The 22,504-nt window shown below is 36.6% G+C and overlaps 1 protein-coding gene and 1 pseudogene across 3 annotated transcripts in view; one reads left to right on the forward strand and one right to left on the reverse strand.

Moving 5' to 3' along the window:
* Positions 1-22,504, reverse strand: part of LOC128026946 (ligand-dependent nuclear receptor corepressor-like protein) — a 450,432-nt gene that overhangs the window by 154,564 nt on the left and 273,364 nt on the right. The window lies entirely within an intron of this gene.
* On the forward strand, positions 8,303-20,551 carry LOC128027102 (matrix-remodeling-associated protein 5-like; annotated as a pseudogene).

Raw genomic sequence — 22,504 nt, forward strand, 5'->3', positions numbered from 1 at the left:
CAATGAGAAGCTAGTGATTATTGCAGAGCTTATTGGCTACAGCTAAGCCATCAAACCCAGAGTCTGTCTCTTCCAATATCTTTGTCCAGCAATCTCTGGTCTAATTTGTTGATTAAACTCTTGATTCTCTGCAACTGATGATAAGTGAGACCTCAGACTGAAATGAAAGGTGTCTCATGATGCAAACACATCCTGGAGGTCTTTTAAGTACCCTCTTGGTGAAAACCAATGTTTTTCAAATCAGAATCAAATCAGGACGCAAATCTTCACACTTTCAGTAGACCTAATTATAATTAAAAAGTGAAAATGTAAATAAATATAAATAGTTAAAGCTGTGGAATGCTTTATTGGATTTTGGTAATTTGGCACAGAGATCAAATAATTGGCTGCACTTATTACAGGAAGCCTGTACACAGTGTCAAAGCTACCAGTACCTGGTTTAAGAAGCATGGTATCCCTGTTCTTAATTGGCCAGCAAACTCGCCTGACCTTAACCCCATAGAAAATCTATGGAGTATTGTGAAGAGGAAGATGCGATATGCCAGACCCAACAATTCAGAAGAGCTGAAGGCCACTATCAGAGCAACCTGGGCTCTCATAACACCTGAGCAGTGCCACAGATTGATCAACTCCATGCCATGACGCATTGCTGCAGTAATTCAGGCAAAAGGAGCCCGGGCTAAGTATTGAGTACTGTACACGCTCAAACTTTTCATTTTCATATTTTTTAATTGGCCAAGATTTCTAAAAATCCTTCCTTTCTTATTGGTGACAATGGTTCTATGGTCAACTTACAATGTCTTACAATGCATTTGGGAAATACAGCCCTGGGGGCCAGTACCATAAACAGCTTAGACAAGTCCATAAAGGTTGGTCATGTATTTATTTTCTTTTTTTCTTCTTTTTTTCTACTTGACTGGTCATAACTTTTTTAATAAGTTACAAAAGGTTTCACTACTCAAATTTGAATTGAAAAGTAAGACTGGTTTCCCTTTTGGTTAACTGCTAGTTGGTCAAACTAGTTCACACAGGCTTAACGGTTCAATGGCACAAGTGTGTAAATAATTTAGAAACAGTAATGGGGCATTAAAAAACTATTGTAGGCGGAACTACTTCTTTCCATTATGGATTGAAATCTCAAATTGACAGTTTAGTAGGTAAACCCAAGACTTCACTATTCATTCAAAATGTAACTTTAGAACAAATAACAAATACTGAGTTTAATCAGTTAAATGCTAGTATTATGTAGTATAAAGTATTATGAGACTGAGCGCATGTGATTACCTGCATCTGATAGATCATTCATTCTTCAGCTCAATCTCACATTCATAATAAAACATCGTTTTAATGTCCACTGAGGAGAACAATATCTTTGTTGTAGTATTCTTTCAACTGATTTGCTGGTCAGTGCATTTGTTAGTTGTGTTTTACTAGGTTTTGTTGAAAGTAAAAACAATGTCCTTGTTTTAGTTCCTTTAAATATAAAAGTCATTGCTACTGATTCATTCAAAAAGACTGTCTTTTGTCTCCATCTAATGGCATAACAAATGTGACCTGCACAGAAGTCAAAATTACAGTCACGAACACACAGACTGTATCTGTAACAAGGAGTCAGAGACGGCTGAATCCATATGTACTGATTTATTAAAGAGAATGGTCTAAACAGGCAGAGATGAGAAAACAGCGTCAGGTATGTCAGGGGATATCCAAAATCAGCACCAGTTACAAGCAGAGGTCGGGGCAGGCAGCAGAGAATCACAGTTGGTAAAAACAATCCAAAGTCAAACATGGAAGGAACAAACACAAGGAAAATGCTCGGAAATGACAGACAGAACTAAACAAGACTTCGCACTTACTGAGTGTCCAAACACAGTTTATATAGCCGAGTGGAAATGGGGAACACCTGGTAGTTATTAGCCCTTAGCACGGAATTATGGGAAATGGAGTCTAGAATTGAAATGAATGCCAGAGTCCTGAGTGGAGTCCCCTCTGATGGAGTTCACGGGCACTCCAGCTGATGATCGTGACAGTATCTTTATAAATAAACAGCACTGAAGTTTAAACAACCACATTATTTTGAAAACAACTCTTATAGCAAGATTTCATGACACAACAACACTTTATTTGTAAAATACAGTGGTTAATGCTGCAAATAGTAAGTACCTATAAGCTTTTGTCATATAGTAATCTCCGAAAATAGACTTATTGTATTAAATAGAGTAAAATTGATGTTGAGTTTTAAAGAACAGAGGCTACATATAACTGATTGGTTCTAGAACACAAACCCAGTTGCAGTACTAATAACAGTGCAAATGAGAGAGCCAAGGCAGAGACTTATGATTACACACAGTGAACTTTATCAACACATTAGAAAGCCTTCAGCACAAATAGACTCAGCTTCCTCTAGGAAATAGTATAGCATGTGATTAGTTGAGCCATATCTGTTAGGATTTAAAGCACAGGATACCATGCTAGTTCAACACTCATTGGTATCATTTTCAGCCCAGATAATGAGCAGAGAAGTCTGGAGAAATCTTTGAGTTCTTTGTTTGCTAGAGGCTACTTGGCTCCATGACCGCTGCCCACGCTGTCCGCCTACACCAGAAATAACATACTGAAATCTCAAAGACATCTTCCCACTAACCTCTCAGTCTCCCTTATTAACTACAGAGACCAGTATGGTAATATCTGCTAAACCATAATAATAAACCTATATAATGATCAATGATATGCTGTCTCAAGATAATCATAGTCATGCTGATATATGTAAATAACACAACTACTAGCAATATTGGATATACAATGAAAGAATAGGTTATATTAATGATTCAGACTCATTTCTAAAGTCAGTGAATGTGTACAAAATTGCATATTCTGAGTAGGTACTACTTTTGATTACTATTTTGTGACCAGTAAAATATAGTATGACTAGTATGCAATCCATACAGTATTACATGTCATGACCTATCATCATAAGTGGCCTCATGGTAGTAAAGTGCACTTCAGAATCTCAGCAGAAGTAGTTGGTCATACAGATATGTTTTTGCCTAATACCATTTTTGCTGTTGGACTGCATAAATACCAGCACTGTTTACTTATTGGTTATACTAAAAAACAATCAGTATATAAACTTGTGATTTCAAATTTAACTACTTTTCAGGCAGTGCTAGCTCAAACAAAACCCACCAAGAGGGATTCATGTCTATAGCATAAACATTTCTGAATGAATAACACTACAAAGTTTAATACTATGAATTAAGAGTTCTTCAAATCCAGTGCATATTCAATGGCCTTTTTGTCACAACTTTTTTCACATTAGACAAACATTATTTGAGCAAGAAGACTGAGACTAGAAATTTCTGTAAATAAAGAGAAAAATGTTTCTGAAACCTTTTGTCAGAGAAAATCAAACCCATACAGAACAAAATGAAAAATACAATAATGCTTAGTTATAAGACCACATTTCCAGCTGATGAACTTTGTACCACCAATCACACATTTGCACTCAAAATAGTATGTTTTCAGGCGGTTGACTAAACTGTGATTGAATTTCTCAGCGCTCTTTGCCTCTGTTCTGGCGTATAATGAGTTGTATAATGAGATATTATGCAAAGCCCCTTCTCCAGCCACCAACAGGGCGCTTCAAGCTGTTCTTATTAAAATAAAAAATAACACACATTTACCATTGCATTGTTTTATGAAAACTTCTTCCAAAATGCTTTTTTATTACACAAATACTTCTAGAGATAACTGAAACTTGTGATTAAAACAAACTTGTCATTTAATCTCTTAATTTTTTTCATGTATTTCCAATTTTTTTTTTTTTTTTTTGTAAGGTAAGAGTGCCCAGATACCATTAGCTTTATTCAGTGCTCATGTTCACCTGTATTACTTCTAAACTTGATCATTAACATTCCTTTGGTGTTTTTAACAATATAATAAAGTGCCAAAACGAACCCAATTAGTGTGCAGTAACAAAATGCCAATTACAGTAATAAGCAATGCTTTATCACAATTTGAAGCATAATAACTCATTAAGCAGAAATACCACATTTTCCATATGATTTGTTATTCTATGCTATGTGTTAATGTTATGTTTTTTTTTTTTTTTTTTTTTTTTGAGCATCTCATTAGCTTAACTATTTAGAAGTGTGTTCAGATGCTCTGTGTGTCCTCAGGTAAAGGTTTCTCAAAGTCTGGATTGTTTTGGCTCCATGCTCTGTGTTTAAATGTGACTCTGAGCTGCAGTGTAGAAAGCCCCTAAATTAATTTGCCAGCTGTGGCTTATAGATGAGGCTGGAATGATGAAAAGCATGCATTTCCTCCCGCTGTTAGAGGACAGCAGAGAGAGAGGGGGGATTGTGAAAAGAAAGCAAAATGAAATATCCATGTGCGCCTCACAGGGTGAGAGAAAGGGAAGAATGCAGCCTTATTGATGGGCACACACAGACAAGAGAGCAACAATGTATTGTTTGTGCACTGCTAGCACAGGTTTTTGTAGTGTTTTTGTTGAGTATCAGTATGGTGTCAGTTTGAGAGATAGAGAAGAGATATCAATAGATCAAGGTAGATAAATATAGATAGATATAGATCAATAGAAAAAAAAACTATTGATTTTAAGATCCAAAATCCGAAATAAACTAAATTAGTTTATCTGTGTTAATCTGAGCAGATGATGTAAACACCTGATCTTTTCTGTTTTATGAGGGATTATGGGCTTTCATTTAATGCATGCTTGGTCTAGCTGTTTGGTTTGTTTAATAGGACCCATGAGATACTTGCTACCATTCATTATGTGTGATAATTTAGTGGTATGGCTTGACAAGAAATTGTGCAGGTTTAATACAAGCTCTGTGACTACAAAAAAAAAAAATCTGCTCTGTCCCTCATTTTGTAAAAACAAGCAAAAACCCTGGGAAATGCACTGCAATTGCTTAAACATTATAAAACATACTGTTTCTGAAATAAAGTTACAAGACTTTAATGTGGCAAGAAAACAGTGGGATAATATTGGCTAATTATTGAACAGCTGTCTGGAAATGTAACTTTTCCATGCAACATTTCCATTTCCAAGAACTTTATTTCATTTATTTTATTATTATTATTATTATTAGTTCCTGTTTCTTATTTTTCCCCATTGCTAGATTGTTCCAGTAGTTAACAATTATGATCACTTGTGTCTTGTTCAGTTTCTTGTTATCCTGTGTGGATTTCAATCCTCTGTTGGGTTCAGTTCATTGTCCTTTATTACTTTTGCTTGTAAAGTTTAATACTGTATGTTAACATTTTCTCCTGTGCCTTAGTTTGAATAATTGCTGGATTGCATTCTTTATATTTGTTTATAAATAATGTTGAATAGCTGCTGTCAGATTGTTTTGTGCGATGTAGTGGACTATTTTTTATTAGCGGAAGTCTTATGACAATGGTAATCTCAAACCACTACTTAATGGTTAAGCATTATGTTATTTGCTGAGTTGTATGTACAGTTGGACATTATCACATTACTGACCAGTGCACTGTTCATAAATCATACACTTTTTTTCTTTCTTTTTTTTTTCCTGTTTTACTAACCTTGTCTGCTGTCATAAAAATGTAAAAACCAGTAACTTTCACAGGATACACAGAATACCAGAAAAGGGAAGAAAAAAACTCAATTTGATTTAGGTACAATAGTCCATGCACCAAAATTAGTCACACACCCACAAATGACAGCATGTGACAGATGCTGTTGACAACCAAAGAAAAAGAAAAGAAAAAATAATTAGATTTGTCTTTCAGTTTGCAAATACAAAAATCTTGCTGGTTTTGAACCTATAACCTTTTTTATTCCTTTAATAGACAAGCATATCCACCCAAGGTTGGCAAAAGAGCACAATCATATTGTGCTTTTTTGAAAGTGAACCTTTGTGTTACTTTTTCCAATTAAATAATTTTTTGACTAATTGATTTGATTCGTTTTTGTAAACAATGCTTTGTCACTGGCAATTAGTCTCTCATGCATTAATTATGTTTTAGAAAATAAGCTCTTGTGGCCTTTTAAGAGTTCATGGAACAACAGGTGTAGACAGAGCAGATGGGAAAAAGATAACCGAATGTTAATGTCTGAAACAGAATAGGGGTGTGAAGGAGACACACTAAGATGGGTATATAGGTGCATATGCATGCACTCATTAAGGTGTTTAAAAATGAGAAAACAAATAGTGAGAAAGAGAATAGCAGAGTTAAGAGAGCAAAGGGCAGGCACAAGAACAAAGAGAAACATCATGAAAGAAACAGCTTCAGCTATAGCCCAGGTAATGGAAGAAGAGAGAGGATGGTTGTCAAGTCTCCCAACATTCCCTCCCCCCTGTACAGGCCAGCTCAGAGGAGGAGTGTAGATGGGAGTTAAGCATTTCTCCAGATGTAGTTGACTGCTGCTCCTGGAGTCTGACTTTCTCCAGATAAGCCTCGATTACTCCCAAAAGTTCTTGCTCCTTTATATACAAGGATAATCAAAACTACGGAACTTGAGTGAGTCATCTGCAAACAATAACACACTTCGTCCTCACCTGTAACAATTTCTCAACTGAAACTTTGAGGTAAGATGCAATATTTCGTTCCAAGATACTCAAGTTGAGATCTGTCTCAGCATCTAATTATCAGTAATAGCATTCCATTATTTCTTAAGAACTTTCTTGGTCATAAATATTCCACTGCATATTGAAAAGTTCACTGTAGTTCCCCTTGGACATTAGGGAGAACTTTGTGGTTTCATTAGAATCTAAGTTCATCCTATTCAAATAAATTCATATGACCTAGCATATTAAACAGAACTGAGGCCTGAGCAGAAGTTAACTTCAAAAGATGTGTTGAGGTTTGATGATCGTTAAATATCTTTGATAGAATTATGCATGAGTTCAGTTAATATTTTAAAAGTGAAGTAAATCTATCTGAGGTCCAGGGCAAACAGCCAGTATTCTACAGTAATTCAAGCCACCAAAGATCAATTTGAATTAATTTTAACATAAATTATGCCCTCAAAAGTCAAAACAGAACTAATCTGTATAAAATGTTTATATTACTTGAGACTCTTTCCTTTGGAAGTTATGAGACATTTGTAGTTGTGATTTATAGCATTAACTACCACTAGAATCTTTCTACAGGAATTTTATTATGTAAAATATTAATGTACTGTATTACCGTTAATGCAATGAGTTTAGAGGTGGAGTGCAAGTAGCTTTCTGTGTAACAGTTAGGTCAGTCATAATGCATTTAAATACCAACAGGGGCCTCACCATCTTTCTGGGCCTTGAATCTAAATATTCCATTGTTTAGGAAGTGCAGCAATTGTCTTCTTCCTCTTAAAAGTAGTTTGTGTAATTAATATTTGGATAAGTTGCCAGTTTGTGGTAGGAAACCCATACAATGCTCTTCCTGAGACAAACACTTGAGCAATGGTTCATTTTATGTGGGCTCCAGCAGCTCTGTGGGGGAGGACAGATACTACACTTAAAAATAACATGACAATAGTTGTTGTATATAAAAATAATAAAAAAAATTAAATAAAAATAGAACACTCTATCCCTCCTCAGTTCCTCATTCCTCCATCCTCCGATCGAGCTCAGCCTTCTTGTAGGACATCTAAATTTTTCTCATTGCATCGCAAGGATCGAGGAGTGAGGAGGCGTCCACAGGAGCTATAAGCGAGAATACACAGGTGTACACATTGCAGGAGTTTTTTTTATTGAAAAACTTGATAAAAGTTGAGAAGCACCCTTAGTCAAATTACATCACAATTTACAGATTAATATTAATAAATATTAAATTATCTGGTGAAACAATGTGTACTTGTGTTATTTTATTATGTGGATTACATTAGAAATTGATACATAATATGTTTATTGAATTACAATTTTTCTCTTAAAGAGACATCAGTGATTAAAAAACTCACGATAGACTAACAATACATAAGTACCCTTGAGCAAGGCACTGAATCCTCAGTTGCCCCCCAGGTGCTGGAGCAAATAGCTGCCCACTGCTCTGGGTGTGTGTTCACGATGTGTCTGTATGTATTCCCTACACACTGCCATTTGTGTGCACTTGGATAGGTTAAATGCAGAGCACTAATTCCAAGTATGGGTTACCATAATTGGCAAACGTCATGACTTTCACTTTTTTTTTCTTTCGCGTATTGTGATTTAGGCTAACATTTTTTTCCACAATCTTTGCTTACTGCAAAGCTATAACAGCACTGGCACTGGCTAAACTGGATCTTCAGATTTTGCAACCCTGTGGCAACTGGAAATGCTCATACGCCACGGAAATGATATCTCCTCTGTCTCTTCTAGATCCTTTTACCACCTCCGTTCCCTCCAGGTACAGTATTAATAAATATTGATATGAGATGCACATTAAACAGAGTATACTCATCTACTGTACTGTATAGCATCTTTGTGCCTCTATGTCTCTATAAATTATATGTATTTCTCTCTCTCTCTTTCTCTCTCTCTCTCTCTCTCTCTCTCTCTCTCTCTCTCTCTCTCTCTTATATCAAATATATATATTTGAGATACATGACTTTGAAATTGCATTGGCATATGATTGATGTTCTTTATTGGCACAAATACTTAAGTTGAGCTAAAACAAACTCAAATGACCCCAGCTTGTTTGAGGGCTTGACCAGCCTTGTACGGCTTCATTTAGACCCAAAACATCATTGACTTCATTGAGCCTTTTTCATTTAATGGACTCACATCATTAAAGCTATTGCAACTGGAGGGGAACAAACTGCAGGATCTCCACTCTCACACATTTATTACAGTCTCAGTCCTGGTCACATTTTGGAGTTCAGGACTGCTGCATCTGCACCTGGCAGACAACCAACTAGAATACATGCTGCCAGGAACTCTGCAGTGCTTAGACAGGCTAGAAGTTCTCTCTCTGCATGGAAACCCATGGGCTTGTGACTGCAACTTATGCTTGCACTTGGAGTCGGATGAAAAACATGAGGGTAAAATTTCTTTGATTGTATTTTCCAACCTTTGCACCACTCACTCAGAATTGTATGTAATGGCATTGAATAAAATCCCATTGCACACAAATATATAGAACATCACATACATATATCATTTATTCAGAATTGTTACATTTATCATCACTGTCCTAGATGCATTGTACTGTTAAATACAATTTAAGGTTGAATAAGTGCAGTTGACTCTACTGACTGCAAATAGCTGAAAGGAAAACAAAGAAATGTTATTTACATTATATCCCTCTCTTTCTAGGAGTTATTAAGTGCAAAAATGAGCTTAACTCATGCTGGCAACTGTGCTGCATGTGCCTCACCAATGCCTTTGAACAACAGCCAGATCTTGAAGCTTTTCAACCTACATCAGGACCTTGAATGTCCTCTAGGCCACCTGACCTTCATTCTCTCTGACAGTCATGGGAATCAGGCACACGTTGCTTGTAATGTAACACGTCCTGTTGAAGAAACCTCCATGGTGTGGGACCCAGTGAGGAGAACAGATGAGATTGCTGTAAATGTGACCCTATAGACATTTCTGGAATGTGATATCGATAGAGATGCTCTTCAGAACCTGTGGAGGTCGGTTGCCTACTACTACGAAAGCCCAGCAATTTTGGAACAGGGAACCAGACTTGGGAATTCTTCAAAGGTGACTTTTCAGTACTCTCAAGCAAACACCATATTATACAGAGCTCAAATGACATTTAATGGCTGAACCAGCCTGGCTTTTTGGTCACCCTTCAGCTGAAAAGGCACAAAACAACAACTAAAAAACTGGTGTTGAAACTTTTTTATATAAAAGCAAATCATTGGAAGAGAGGATGAGGAGTGTGGTTTCCTCCTGGGCTATGATCCAAAGAGGAGCCCTGGCGAGAATCCAGTCAGTACTAGAACACGCTGAGGTCAGTCTGGATTGTAGCGAAAACTGATTCTCATAAATTAAGGTTTGAGAATTACAGGCTAGTTGTCAAAAATGCAAGTATTGCAGGCTCTGGACTGTATCATTGCTTTGTGAGAACTGACACTAATATGGACATTGTCACCTATATACTCACAGTCAGAATGTGTCTCTTAAGTCCCAATGATTTAAATTAAAAGAAGATATCTGTGGAGGATGGGGACACTCTTAATCTTCAGTGTTTAGTAACTTCTCCTCATCCAATTGAGACAAGATGGCTCCTACCAAACAAACAGATTCTCAAAGCATCAGACATGAAAGGGAAAGGAAGGGTGTATGTACTACAGAACAACACTCTGATAATCAAAAAAGTGACTTACAAGGATGCTGGAGAGTACAGTTGTTTAGCAGCTAACCTTTATGGGGCTGATATGTTATCTCATCTAATTGTTGTTACTAGTGAAAAGGAAGAAGCACAAAGAGGTGTTACGGTATCCAAGGGTGAACTACTGCTCTTTGACAGCGAGGACAAGCCAAGTGATTATAGCATTTCAGATTTAACTTTACAGCACATAGACTCAACAACAATACCTGAACATGAGACTCAGCTGGTAAAGCAAAAAATAGAAGAGAAAATAAAGGCTAGCAATAATTCCATCTGAAACCAAAGTCAAAGATTCCCATATAGGCAGCCTAGGCCTCCATCACATAGACCACGTCCAAAGAGACCAAATTTCACCATAGCTCCCTCTACAGCAGTGCCATTCATTCACTCTCTAGTCAAAACATTTATACCTAAAAGCAGTGTATCAATGACCACCAACTCTTATACTTCAGCCCAAAACAAAGATGTTACAGCATCAATGACTTCCGAAGTTTCTCCTGCACAGTGCTGCCCAGTAACTGAAAGCTTAGCCATGGGAATCACAGAGGATCCTCTCAAAGTGCCTATAACAACATTCAGTAAAGTTCAAACATTGGAGAAGCTTAATGAATTTGAAGGTAAAACAAAACACACTAAGTCCAGCTTGAAAGTGCAACATCTCTGCAAGAAAATAAAGCAGTCCCTGCTACACTTGCTACTCCCAGACAGATCAACAGGTATGGAGATGAAAACAGACAGATCATCTTGAGAACTGAGAGCCAGGCAAATGAGGATAAGACAAGCAGATCTAATCTTTAAATCGGCAACATAAATCCTCCAGAAACGAAAAGAGCACATGTGACTGAGAAACCAACCTTAACTAATATGGACCGAGAGAGAGTTTACAATTGGGCAATGCATCATGAATGAGTACCTATCCACCCCTGGTTAATCAAAAAGTATACACCAAAAAAAACAAATCTCAATTATACCCCATCCTTACACTCAGTCTCCCTTCTAGCCCACAGTTCATAGCTCTAAGCACCACCACTCCCAAGACAAAACTTGGCATTTCCTACAAACAGAAGGCAGGGGTGAGGGGGTCACCAATCGGCCTGAAATCACTGCTGAAACAGCAAAGCCCTTAGCTTACATGTATATTTCGGGGTCAGGGATAGCTTCTTGTGTATGTGACCACTTACTTCAATAGACTCAGAAACAGATATAGACAGTCTCAGCTTGATGCATATTGACTAGCCTAGCTGGGAAAGCTTGTCACTTCTAAGCTAAGGACATATCATGCCTGCGATTCCCCCATCCATCCTAGCATATACAAACAAACCAACCTCCACAGTTAGCATAGCATATGGTAGTCGCTGGCACTACAGAACAAAGAAACTGAGCACTGCCATTCCCTTCCCAAACCTGATGGGCAATGGCGTCAAAACCCAGGATCACAGCAACTGAATCCATTACTGTATCTGCTCTAGCAGAGACAAATGTACTCCTGTCCTGTAGATCATATGGGAACCCCAAACCTATTGCTTCATGGACCAAAGTTTCAACAGGTCAGGTGATTGTCCATTACATTTTATGTAATATATATGTAATATGTAATACATTATGTAATGTGTTATCTTTTATCGATGCATCTGTCTGAATGGATGATTATACCCACCCCAGCTTTCCTTTGATAGTTATCAAACACTGTCATCATGCTTGAGAAGTGCCCAAGATAAGACCAAAACTGGGAGAACCACATTTCTTAGGCCAACTACATTAGACAAATGAATCATGCACATAACATACAAAATTTCCATTTGGTATAAATTTATATAAATGATAACCATAAAAAATATATAGACACATTTCTAATGTAAGCATTGTTATTGCAGCTTCTCTCCAAATTTTTATTTTTTATTTTGGAGTGCAAACGAATCAAGTCAAGTCAAGTCACCTTTATTTATATAGCGCTTTAAACAAAATACATTGCGTCAAAGCAACTGAACAACATTCATTAGGAAAACAGTGTGTCAATAATGCAAAATGATAGTTAAAGGCAGTTCCTCATTGAATTCAGTGATGTCATCTCTGTTCAGTTTAAATAGTGTCTGTGCATTTATTTGCAATCAAGTCAGCGATATCACTGTAGATGAAGTGACCCCAACTAAGCAAGCCAGAGGTGACGGCGGCAAGGAACCGAAACTCCATCGGTGACAGAAAGGAGAAAAAAACCTTGGGAGAAACCAGGCTCAGTTGGGGGGCCAGTTCTCCTCTGACCAGACGAAACCAGTAGTTCAATTCCAGGCTGCAGCAAAGTCAGATTGTGCAGAAGAATCATCTGTTTCTTGTGGTCTTGTCCTGGTGCTCCTCTGAGACAAGGTCTTTACAGGGGATCAGTATCTGGGGCTCTAGCTGTCCTGGTCTCCGCTGTCTTTCAGGGATGTACAGTTCCTTTCTATGTGTTGATCCACATTGAGACACATTTCTAATATAAGCATGATTGTTTCTCTCTATGAGAGCATACATGGGATGTTCTATTTTTGGAGTGCAAATGAAGCCAAATTATCAGCATGTGCTAATTATGAAAATTACTGCAGCTATTTGATGACATAAATATTTGTAAATACTGAATAAAAGGAAACTGTAATTCTGTGTTTGAATAAGTGGTTGAAAGGCTGCAATCAGTAATACTTGCAATGAAAAAAATGTGTATACAACACTTCCATGTTTGGCATCGAATGGATAATGTCGTACAGGTAAATGTGTTTGGTTAAATTAACAGATACATTTGTATTGTCCTAGAGTTCAATCTACAGTGTTTTCAAATGGTAGGCTACTTTTGTGATTAAGAATGTCAAGCTGCAAGACAGAGGCCAGTACCTTTGCACAGCTCAAAACAAATTGTGTTCAGACCGCATTGTAGTTATACTCGTTGTCCAAACTCAGCCTCCAGAGTTTAAGGGCAAGAGATGTCTCAGTGTTTCTGGGAAACCCAGTCAGCTTGGAATGTACTGTGGTGGGTAAACCAGAAGCTCAGAATTCATGGATTCTTCCAGACAGGGCGTTTGTGTGAGACATTGACCCTTGACCGAAGAGTATCACTTTTTTTTAAATGGAACACTGAGTATTCATTCAGCAAACTTTTCTAATAAAGGTGATTATAAGTGTATTGCCAGCAATGCAGCAGGAGCTGATACACTCACATACCACATTCATGTTGCTGCTCTACCTCCAATAATTGATGAGGTTTCACACGAGACTATATTTATGAATGCTGGAAGAAACGTATATGTAAATTGCTCTGCTAAAGGAGAGTTTTTGCCTGTAATTAATTGGGTTCTCCTTGATGGTTCACAAATTAAGCCCAAACAATTTATTGTAAGCAGGATATTTATTTCCCCAAATGGAACCCTTTATATAAAGAAGGTCAATCCTAATAATTCAGGGAGATATGAGTGTTCAGCAATGGTGCAGATGGATGTTAGGCAAGAGGCTCCTGGCCCCTGGAAAGGCCTATATCAGCAACACAGTGCCATGGCAACATATAGATCCACAGTTTTCCTGCATTGTCCCAGTGTTAATTTTGACACGAAATTTTAATTTAGTTTTAGTCTTAGTCTTTTGACTATAATTCTTTTTAGTTTTAGTCAAGTTTTAGTCATCTGATTTGTTTTAATTTTAGTCTTATTTTAGTCGACTAAAATTGCTTGGTATTTTAGTCGACTAAAATTGCTTGGTATTTTAGTCGACTAAAATAAGACTAAAATCAATAACAGATTTACTAGACATTTTTTTACAGCTGGTATAGGAAACAAACTTAACCAAAATATATAAAACACAAATTCAACTTTATTTCAACACAACTGTGTCTTTATTTAGATTCAAAAGCTTTTATGCAGCAACAAACACTGTCATGATAATGTAAACAATAACTAGCTGCCAATTGACCATCAATAAAAGAAAAATAACGTTAGGTCCAGGACCTTAAAGCTTACAGCTGAGCTGAACAATAAGTGCATACATTTAAAGTAAATATTTAATAAGTTGGCAGCTAGGTGGATAAAAAAAGTAACAAGATTTTATAAGGTATTCATTTGTCTAGCAATATTGTATGTTTTAAATACTACAATATTGCTAGATTTGTATGTATAATGATAGGATGTGAACATTCATGTTTCACATGACTAATATAGAAATATTTGTGATATTGTCAACAAGTAGAACATTATAAAATATACTAAACATTAGTATTAATCAAATGTATTTATCATGATATTACGTATTAGTATTGTGCTCGCATCTAATTTGAAGAAGGGGCTATTTTACAGTACTTTTCAGTTCGTAATATTTAATGCTACAACATCTACGCACTGCACTATTCCAATTTTGCTTAGCTCAATAAACAAAAGAACATCGTTGTAAAATTACATTTGAGAAAATGTCCGGGTGGCTCGTCTGTAAATGTCTTTTCAAATTGGTTGTGTTCTTGCCACGAATGAGCGCTCTGCGTGCTTTACACTTTGTTTTGTTTTGTTCGTCGTCAAACGTGAAGTGAGCTGTGGACATTTTGTCGCTCTTTTAGACAGTAGGGACTTTAAGCAACAGCTGCGAATGGAACGGCTACAGCGACCGGAAGTTTGCCGTCACACCGCTGTAGCCAAGAACGTAAAAGTCACTAAGCAACGGTAAAACAGAACAGCGCAACGCAGCATTAATTCATTTATTGAGATCCAAAAAAATATATAATTTAAAAAAGCAAGAGAGGGATTGCTTTTGGCGTTAAATGACAATCTTTTGTCAGAAGAGGAGTTTTTAATATTGTATGATGTAAATAAGTCTAAAAACATAACATTTATTTACCTAACCTCTCACGTTGTAGCGACTCTGGCAAATCAGCTGTTCTCCCGTAGTAGACCGTTAAATTAGAACGTCACAAAGTAGCAGTTAAATTCGCGCAGGCGCAATACAACGCCAGAATGTTGCTTAAAGTCCCTATCACGACTTCCCGGGAGCTCATAAAAACTGAAAACCTTCGCTTCACGTCTCAATAAGTCAGGCTCTGATTGGTTCTCTTCTCTCATGCAGTCTGTTCTTTTTTGCCGGTTCTTTTGCTCATTCCTCGCATCTCTCCCGTCTGCTGATTTGATTTTCGTCACAGTCTATTTTCGTCTCGTCCTTTATTCGTTGACGATAATGTCAATCAATTTAGTCATAGTTTTAGTCTCCATCAGTGCCTTCTATTTTAGTTTTCGTTTCGTTTTCGTCGGCAAAAATATATTCGTGACGAAAATAATGACGAAAATATTTAGTCAACGAAATTAACACTGCATTGTCCAGAGTCTATAGGTTCCCGCACAGAGGTACAGTCTGGAGATTGCCATCTAAAATAATTCTGGAACATCAATACAGGGGGATGTTTAATGGTTTTGAAGACAAGCTAAATGTATAAATGCTATATATATATTTGACAATTTATTCAATTAAAATAATGATAAAATAATTTTGTGTGTGTATGTGTGTGTGTGTATGGGAGCTTGTTTCCCTTTTAAAGCACCCCATACAGAGAGATTATTTAAATCCAGGGATCACTGCTTTATTGTCATTTTTCCTTTATTAATACTTTACTTTTTCTCTTTTGGGCATTTATTGGTTCACACTGCTCACACCATGCAGTCTGACACACACTCTCAAACTCACAGCAAGCCAACTTCATGACTTGTGTAATTCAAACAATGTATGGTGTAGATCAAACAAGCAGTCTGTCTCAGACTGGAAAACCCATACAACCCCTGCTGATCCAGACAATACAGTAACTGAGCGAGACACAAGGGCAATTTGTCTACTTCAGATGTTTAGTCATCTATAGAACAGGCTACTTAGATGCTTAGGCTACTTAGCAGTTAGATAACAATTACATTTAACATTAGTCACTCATTATCTTGAACTAAAATTAATAAAAATTAAATAGTTCAAACAATAATTGTTCAACAGTAATTTAATGAAGAACCAATAGGAGCAAAGCAACTGATGATTATCATGATGGTGTGTGTGTGTGTGTGTGTGTGTGTGTGTGTGTGTGTGTGTGTGTGTGTGATTTATGATGAATTTGTATAATGATATGGGTAGAACAATGTAAAAAAATTTTATGAGGACATTTCATCATAGTCCTCATAAATAAAATAGCCTTAAAAACTTACTTAACAATGTTTTATTAAAAATCAAAAAATGAAGGAAGTTATAGGTAAGGGTAACGGTGAGGGGAGAGAAAATACAGTTTCAATATAAAAACCATTACACTTATGGAGAGTCCCCCCTATTGTTAACTAGTTAGCCTATATATGAAATATATGCAATGTAAATAATTATCTCGTCACATGTTTATCTATGTACTACTGAATATAAAATCTATTACTGAATATAAAATTGCATACATTATGATATATAAGTTCATGTATTTTCACATATTTTTTAATATATGAAAAACTGCAATTCCTAATTTGTTATTCAGTATATTGTAATAAATTAACAGTGTTAATTTAACACACTATATAATACTGTATATTTTCAATATATATCATTGAATCATTTAATATATTAATCCTTCATGTATAAGGAAATATATTTTGTATACGTAAGTGTCTGCCCCTGGTCCGCGATTTCTGCCGAGGTAGGATATTAATATTTTTGATCGTGGATGATAAAAACGTCGGACTGGGGGTAAAACCTGTACTGATTACGAGGGCCCCAAAGGAAGAGAGGGCCCTTGTAAAGTCTGGAATATATATTTTCGGGGGGGGGGGGGGGGGGCCCGGGATCTTGTGCAGTGCTGCACGGGACACTGCTCTTATTCACAAAATAATTGTAATTTTTTATTTTTTTTGCATCTGCTTTAAAGCCTCACTGATTATTTAAACGTTTCATTCGTGTGCTTTTCTGATGTGCGTTTTTAGCACAATCAAAGCATGGCACGAAAACGAAAAAGCCCGTCAACATGTGCCTGTTTACTGAACTAAATTATGCTTTGTGCTAATACTGTAAAAACACACACGGTTTATGTATAGACTTTTATTTTAGACATATAGTTGGATATGTCTAAAATAAAAGTAAATAACTGAAAGAAACAGATGCATGTCTGTTTATTAAGATGCGTGCAGGTCTTAAAGGGACAGTAGGCTACATGCTGCCGTGTGAATTAAATGGATAGTTCACCCCAAAATTTAATTTCTGTCATTGTTTATCTTTAACATGTTGTACCAAACCTATATTAACTTCTTTCTTGTGCTGAACACAAAATAAGATATTTTGAAGAATATGTGTAACCAAATAGTTGCTGGTTCAAATTGACTTTGATATTAGGAAAAATATATGTCACTGTGGACCAGCAAAATACCTTCAAAATACTTTTTTGAATAACGTATGTTTAGCAGAAGAAGGAAACTCATTCAGGTTTAAAACAACTTTTAAGTGAGTGCATGAAGGTATATATATATATGAACACTATTTTCATTTTTGGGTGAATTATTCCTTTAATGTTAATAAAACACCAAACACAAATAGAAAAATCACTAGATACTCTTTGACTGAAAAACTTTAATACAGTCACTTTAATAGGAATCAATGTATATAGTGTTTTATTTTTATATTTGTTCATTCAATTTTTTTTATTTTTTTATGTTTTTCAATTGTGCCCTTGTAATGCCATTTCACCCCTGCCCCTTGGGAGGTCTGTGCTCGCCACTGATATCACATATTTTGAAAAAAAAGAACATCACAGACTTGATTTATTTATTTATTTAAAACATCACAGAGTTTATTTATTTATTTATTTATTTATTTATTTATTTATTTATTTATTTATTTTTATTTAATGTCTCACTTGTCTCTTATTATCCATTCGGACAAGTAACATTTGAAAGGTCATAAAAAAAAAGGAAATGCACAATGTGCAGGCAGCTTCAGAAAAATTCTATGAGCTCTTTTATTCCATTATAGTTAATTTAAATTGAAGAGTTCAGGTGTCATAAAAAGATGTAAACAATTTCTCCCTTTTTGTTTTCAGTCCACAAAGACACATCACTGCTTTCCCCAGTGGCACATTGAGAATTCTGAGACTGACTGAGAAAGATGGAGGCAATTATCTGTGCATATATCAAAGACCAAACGGTGAGGACATGGAGCTGTTCCAAGTAAAGGTTCTCATGAGGCCACCAAAGATAGAGAACACTTGGGCACAACATAAAAGTGTTGCTAACGGAAATAACTTCCTGGTGGACTGTGTATCTTCTGGCCTTCCAGACCCTGAGGTTTCATGGAGCCTCCCAGATGGCACCATGATCAACAATGCGAGGGGATGACAGCAGAACCCGTAACTGGTGCTATATCATCTTTGGGAATGGAACACTTTTGTTGCAACAAATGGGAAAGAAGGATGAAGGCAATTATACATACTACGCTAAGAACAACTGGGGGAGGATGCAATGAAAGTAAACATCCAAGTGGTGCCAAACTCATCCCATATATCTTCTAAAGAGCAGGTATCTACTGTACGTGGACACCTTTCGGGCAATCAGCTCAAATGATTACTTTCATCTGGATCTCACCAAGGAATGAAAAAATCCCTTCATCGTCAGTCAAATACCAAATCCTAAATGATGGGACTTTGATCATAAAAAAACTGACCTTGGCTGATCAAGGAAAGTATGCCTGTGTTGCACGGAACCCAGCTGGAGATAACATCAAAAATGTGAACCTTCTTGTTGAGGTTAAAGGCCCGCAAATTAAAGGACACCGTGGGCGAAGAGAGAATACAATTTTAGCAGTGTTTTACCAGACCTTGCTCCTGGACTGCAAAGCAAAGGATATGCCTGAACCACAAATCACCTGTACCACACCTTACGGCATGTCTCTACCCACTCCATATTTGGGAGGTAGGTTCCAAGTCCACAGGAATGGCACTCTTGAGTTGAGAGACATTCGAAAGACTGATGAAGCAGGCACGGATTTATGGGTGGCCCACCCAATCAGATTATCTGTGTGTGACCTGAACACCAGTAAAAATGTTTGATAGCATTTGGTTGTTTGCCTTGTGAATATATAACACATAGCATACCTGGTTTCTTCTGTTATGATTCTTTTTGTGTGCAGTGCATGACTGATCCACGACTGTAGGCTACCACAAACACATACTCACTATGTGTATATTTCAAATCCAGAAGTTATCAGAAACTTTTATTTAAAAAAAAGGGTTTGTCAGCATCTCTTTGTTCATATACACTCTTTAATAGACATTTAAACACAATTTAAACAACGTATTATTCAGCGCTACTTATATAGATTTTTGTATTAAGTTGCTCAAACAAGTGGTAAAATATTTAACCATGTAGTACTTACATTAAAATCGCAAAACATTTCAAATTAAAAATTAAAATTGACAAAAACAGCCGACTATCATGTCTTTTCTTTTGCATTTAAGTTTTAATACATTAAATATTGCATGTCACAAAGAAATTTTTTTTTCACCTCCACCATGAATGAGACGATGTTCATTATGTCTCCTTGTTGAAGTAAATTTTATTTTTCCTTGCTTTACCCCAGTCCTAAAGTAAAAAAAAAAAAATGATGATGATATTGCTACATTTTATTTAATTAAACGCATTTATGGCGAGATTATTATATTTTCATGTCAATCTGTGTTCATTTTGACCACGAACCATGCACTGTCAGCCTGTCACTTTAATTCAGCGCGTGTAGCACATCAGAAATAGGCTCGATGCAGAAACGATCTCTGCACTGCACCGCGCATGGAATGGATCGCCGGACCGCAACCGCGCGCAGTGTGAAAGCTCTATAATACGGAGCCCGGGAATCAGGTGTATAAGATTAAAAACCCGAGGCCCATCCGTGTATTCACCAGGTCCACCTATTAATGATGTTCTGTATCCGCCACTGTGATGAAGGTTGGTTCCTGTGCATAGCCAAGAATTACCTAGGGGAAGCAAGTCTGGCAGTTGACCTGGAAGTTGCATCATATGCTGAAATGCCAAGTTTTCCAGTGTCAAACATAGAGATTGTTCCTCTCGAAGCAGATGGTGATGACATATCTTTGGAGTGTCGTGCCACAGGAAAACCAAAGCCAGAGTTTCTGTGGATTCTACCCAATGGAACAGCACTGAATCCAGGCATGAAACTTCAGCGGTTCATTCACTGCCTGGAAAATGGGACTTTACACATCAAACAGCCAGAAATACCTTTGGATCCTCAACATTGTCATATCCAGTGAGTGTTTCCACCTCAAATCACTCATGCTCCACCTTCAATAACCAGAGTTAAATTTTAAAAACCCAATAAATAATATATATATATATATTGTAACAGATATGCAGGTCATCGATTCATGGGTTAAATTCAGGCATACAAATGAAACCCTTTTTGCACTAAATGCCTGGCCTGGCGCCAGCCTGGCTGGACTTAAATTATTTTACAATACCCATGCGAGCCTCAAAGGAGACCTGAAAACCCCCCCAAATTCCTCAACACACTAAAGACAAAAAGAGACCTTTCTTAGAAGTTCCTTACTTTCATCATTTTATTAATAATATGTATTTTGAATATGTTTTGTGTGTACCATGGTTAATCCTTGTTATGCGAGGATTATAATTTTTCTAGCGTATAAATTGGAATTGTTTCTCCTCACTTTACTTTCTCAAAGAGAGCCATGTTCTGCAACCCCCTTGCACTTCGTAAAATTTTACGACCACACAGGACCACAGGACAGGAAATCTAATCCTTACAAAAGAATGGTAAAATGTACTCAAATGTAGTCTTAATGTATATAGTATTGTTTTTGCGGTACATTAGAGGTTTCCCATATAAATTGGGACTATCTGCAGTGTTATCATGTGTTAATCAAATCTTTTAATGTGTGTAATTCTGCATTTGAATGTAACTTCATGTTTTGATCATTTATATATATTATTTTTGGTATCTGTGTAATCGTCATGCTTTGACAGACCCATTTATCTAGAGCAAACCAAGAGCTGCGACCAACGTCGCTCCCGCGAGGCCTTGGGCCGCGCTCATATCGCCGTCCCCCTCAGCACAGGGACTGAGGAGAGGAAAGCCATTTTCATGGCTCCTTTGGAAGCTTTCATTTTCGTTGTTTGTTTTCTTTTCTTTACTAAGTTTATTCGACTATTCGCCTCTCCACACAAGGAAGACGAATTCTGGAACATTGTTTGTTGAACCTTTCAAATACCGCGCAAAGATGAACGAACACCCCTTTGCCACAAAGGACCAGGTGACCCCACGCTCACACCAAGATCCAGAGCAGCTCACACGCGCATCACACGCGCATCACACGCGTGTCGCCGGTCTCACGCTCACGCACACTGGACCCTTTTGCAAGTATCATTTTTCTATGGAGATTTTAAATGCTGCTTTAAAGTGTTGCTATTATTTGATTCGTGTTGGTTTCAAAAAGGTTACTGACTGTGATTTTCATACCTGAGCTCATTCTATTTTCTCTCTCTCTCTCTCTCTCCCTTATTTGGATCCCGTTATGTCTTGTATAAAGGTTACTGTCTGTATTGTCATACGCATATTTACTCTGTGTGATTTGTAGTTTGATGTATTATTAGTTGAATTATTAAAAACCCATATATAACATGATTGGTTTGGACTCCACCCCACTCACATTACGAGTCACTGAGAGGTCTGATCTTTAGCTACAAGCTTTAAATTTAGAAACTAAATTTATCATAATGATAGGATAATATTTTCATGGCCAGAGAATATTTTTCCTTGAATTATAAGAAGTGATAACTTTATTGAAAATTGATAGGTCAATCTGGTTTGCTGGACAAACCACTGTTTGATTTGCAGTAATTTACAGTAAGAGATATCACAACAATTGATATGAAGAATGGAATATTGACATATTAATGAGTAAATTACAATGCCCTGTGATTAGTATTGGTATAGGCAATTGAGCAATTTTTCATAATCAATAAAATTTAATGTAACTGTCATCTGAGATATATATTAATCATATTCCTGATTAATTATTAAAATTCCCTATATATAATTTGAGTTAATTATTCTGTAAAACTCATTGTCGTTACAATATATATATATATTAAATAAAATTTAAAAAAAACAATAACCAGAGGTTACCAGGGGTCTCCTGTGATTCTGAACTGTATATAGCTGCTGGCTTACCCAAACCAGACATTTC

The sequence above is a fragment of the Carassius gibelio genome, chromosome A14 (genome assembly GCF_023724105.1).
Source record: "Carassius gibelio isolate Cgi1373 ecotype wild population from Czech Republic chromosome A14, carGib1.2-hapl.c, whole genome shotgun sequence".
NCBI classification, from domain to species: Eukaryota; Metazoa; Chordata; class Actinopteri; order Cypriniformes; family Cyprinidae; genus Carassius; species Carassius gibelio.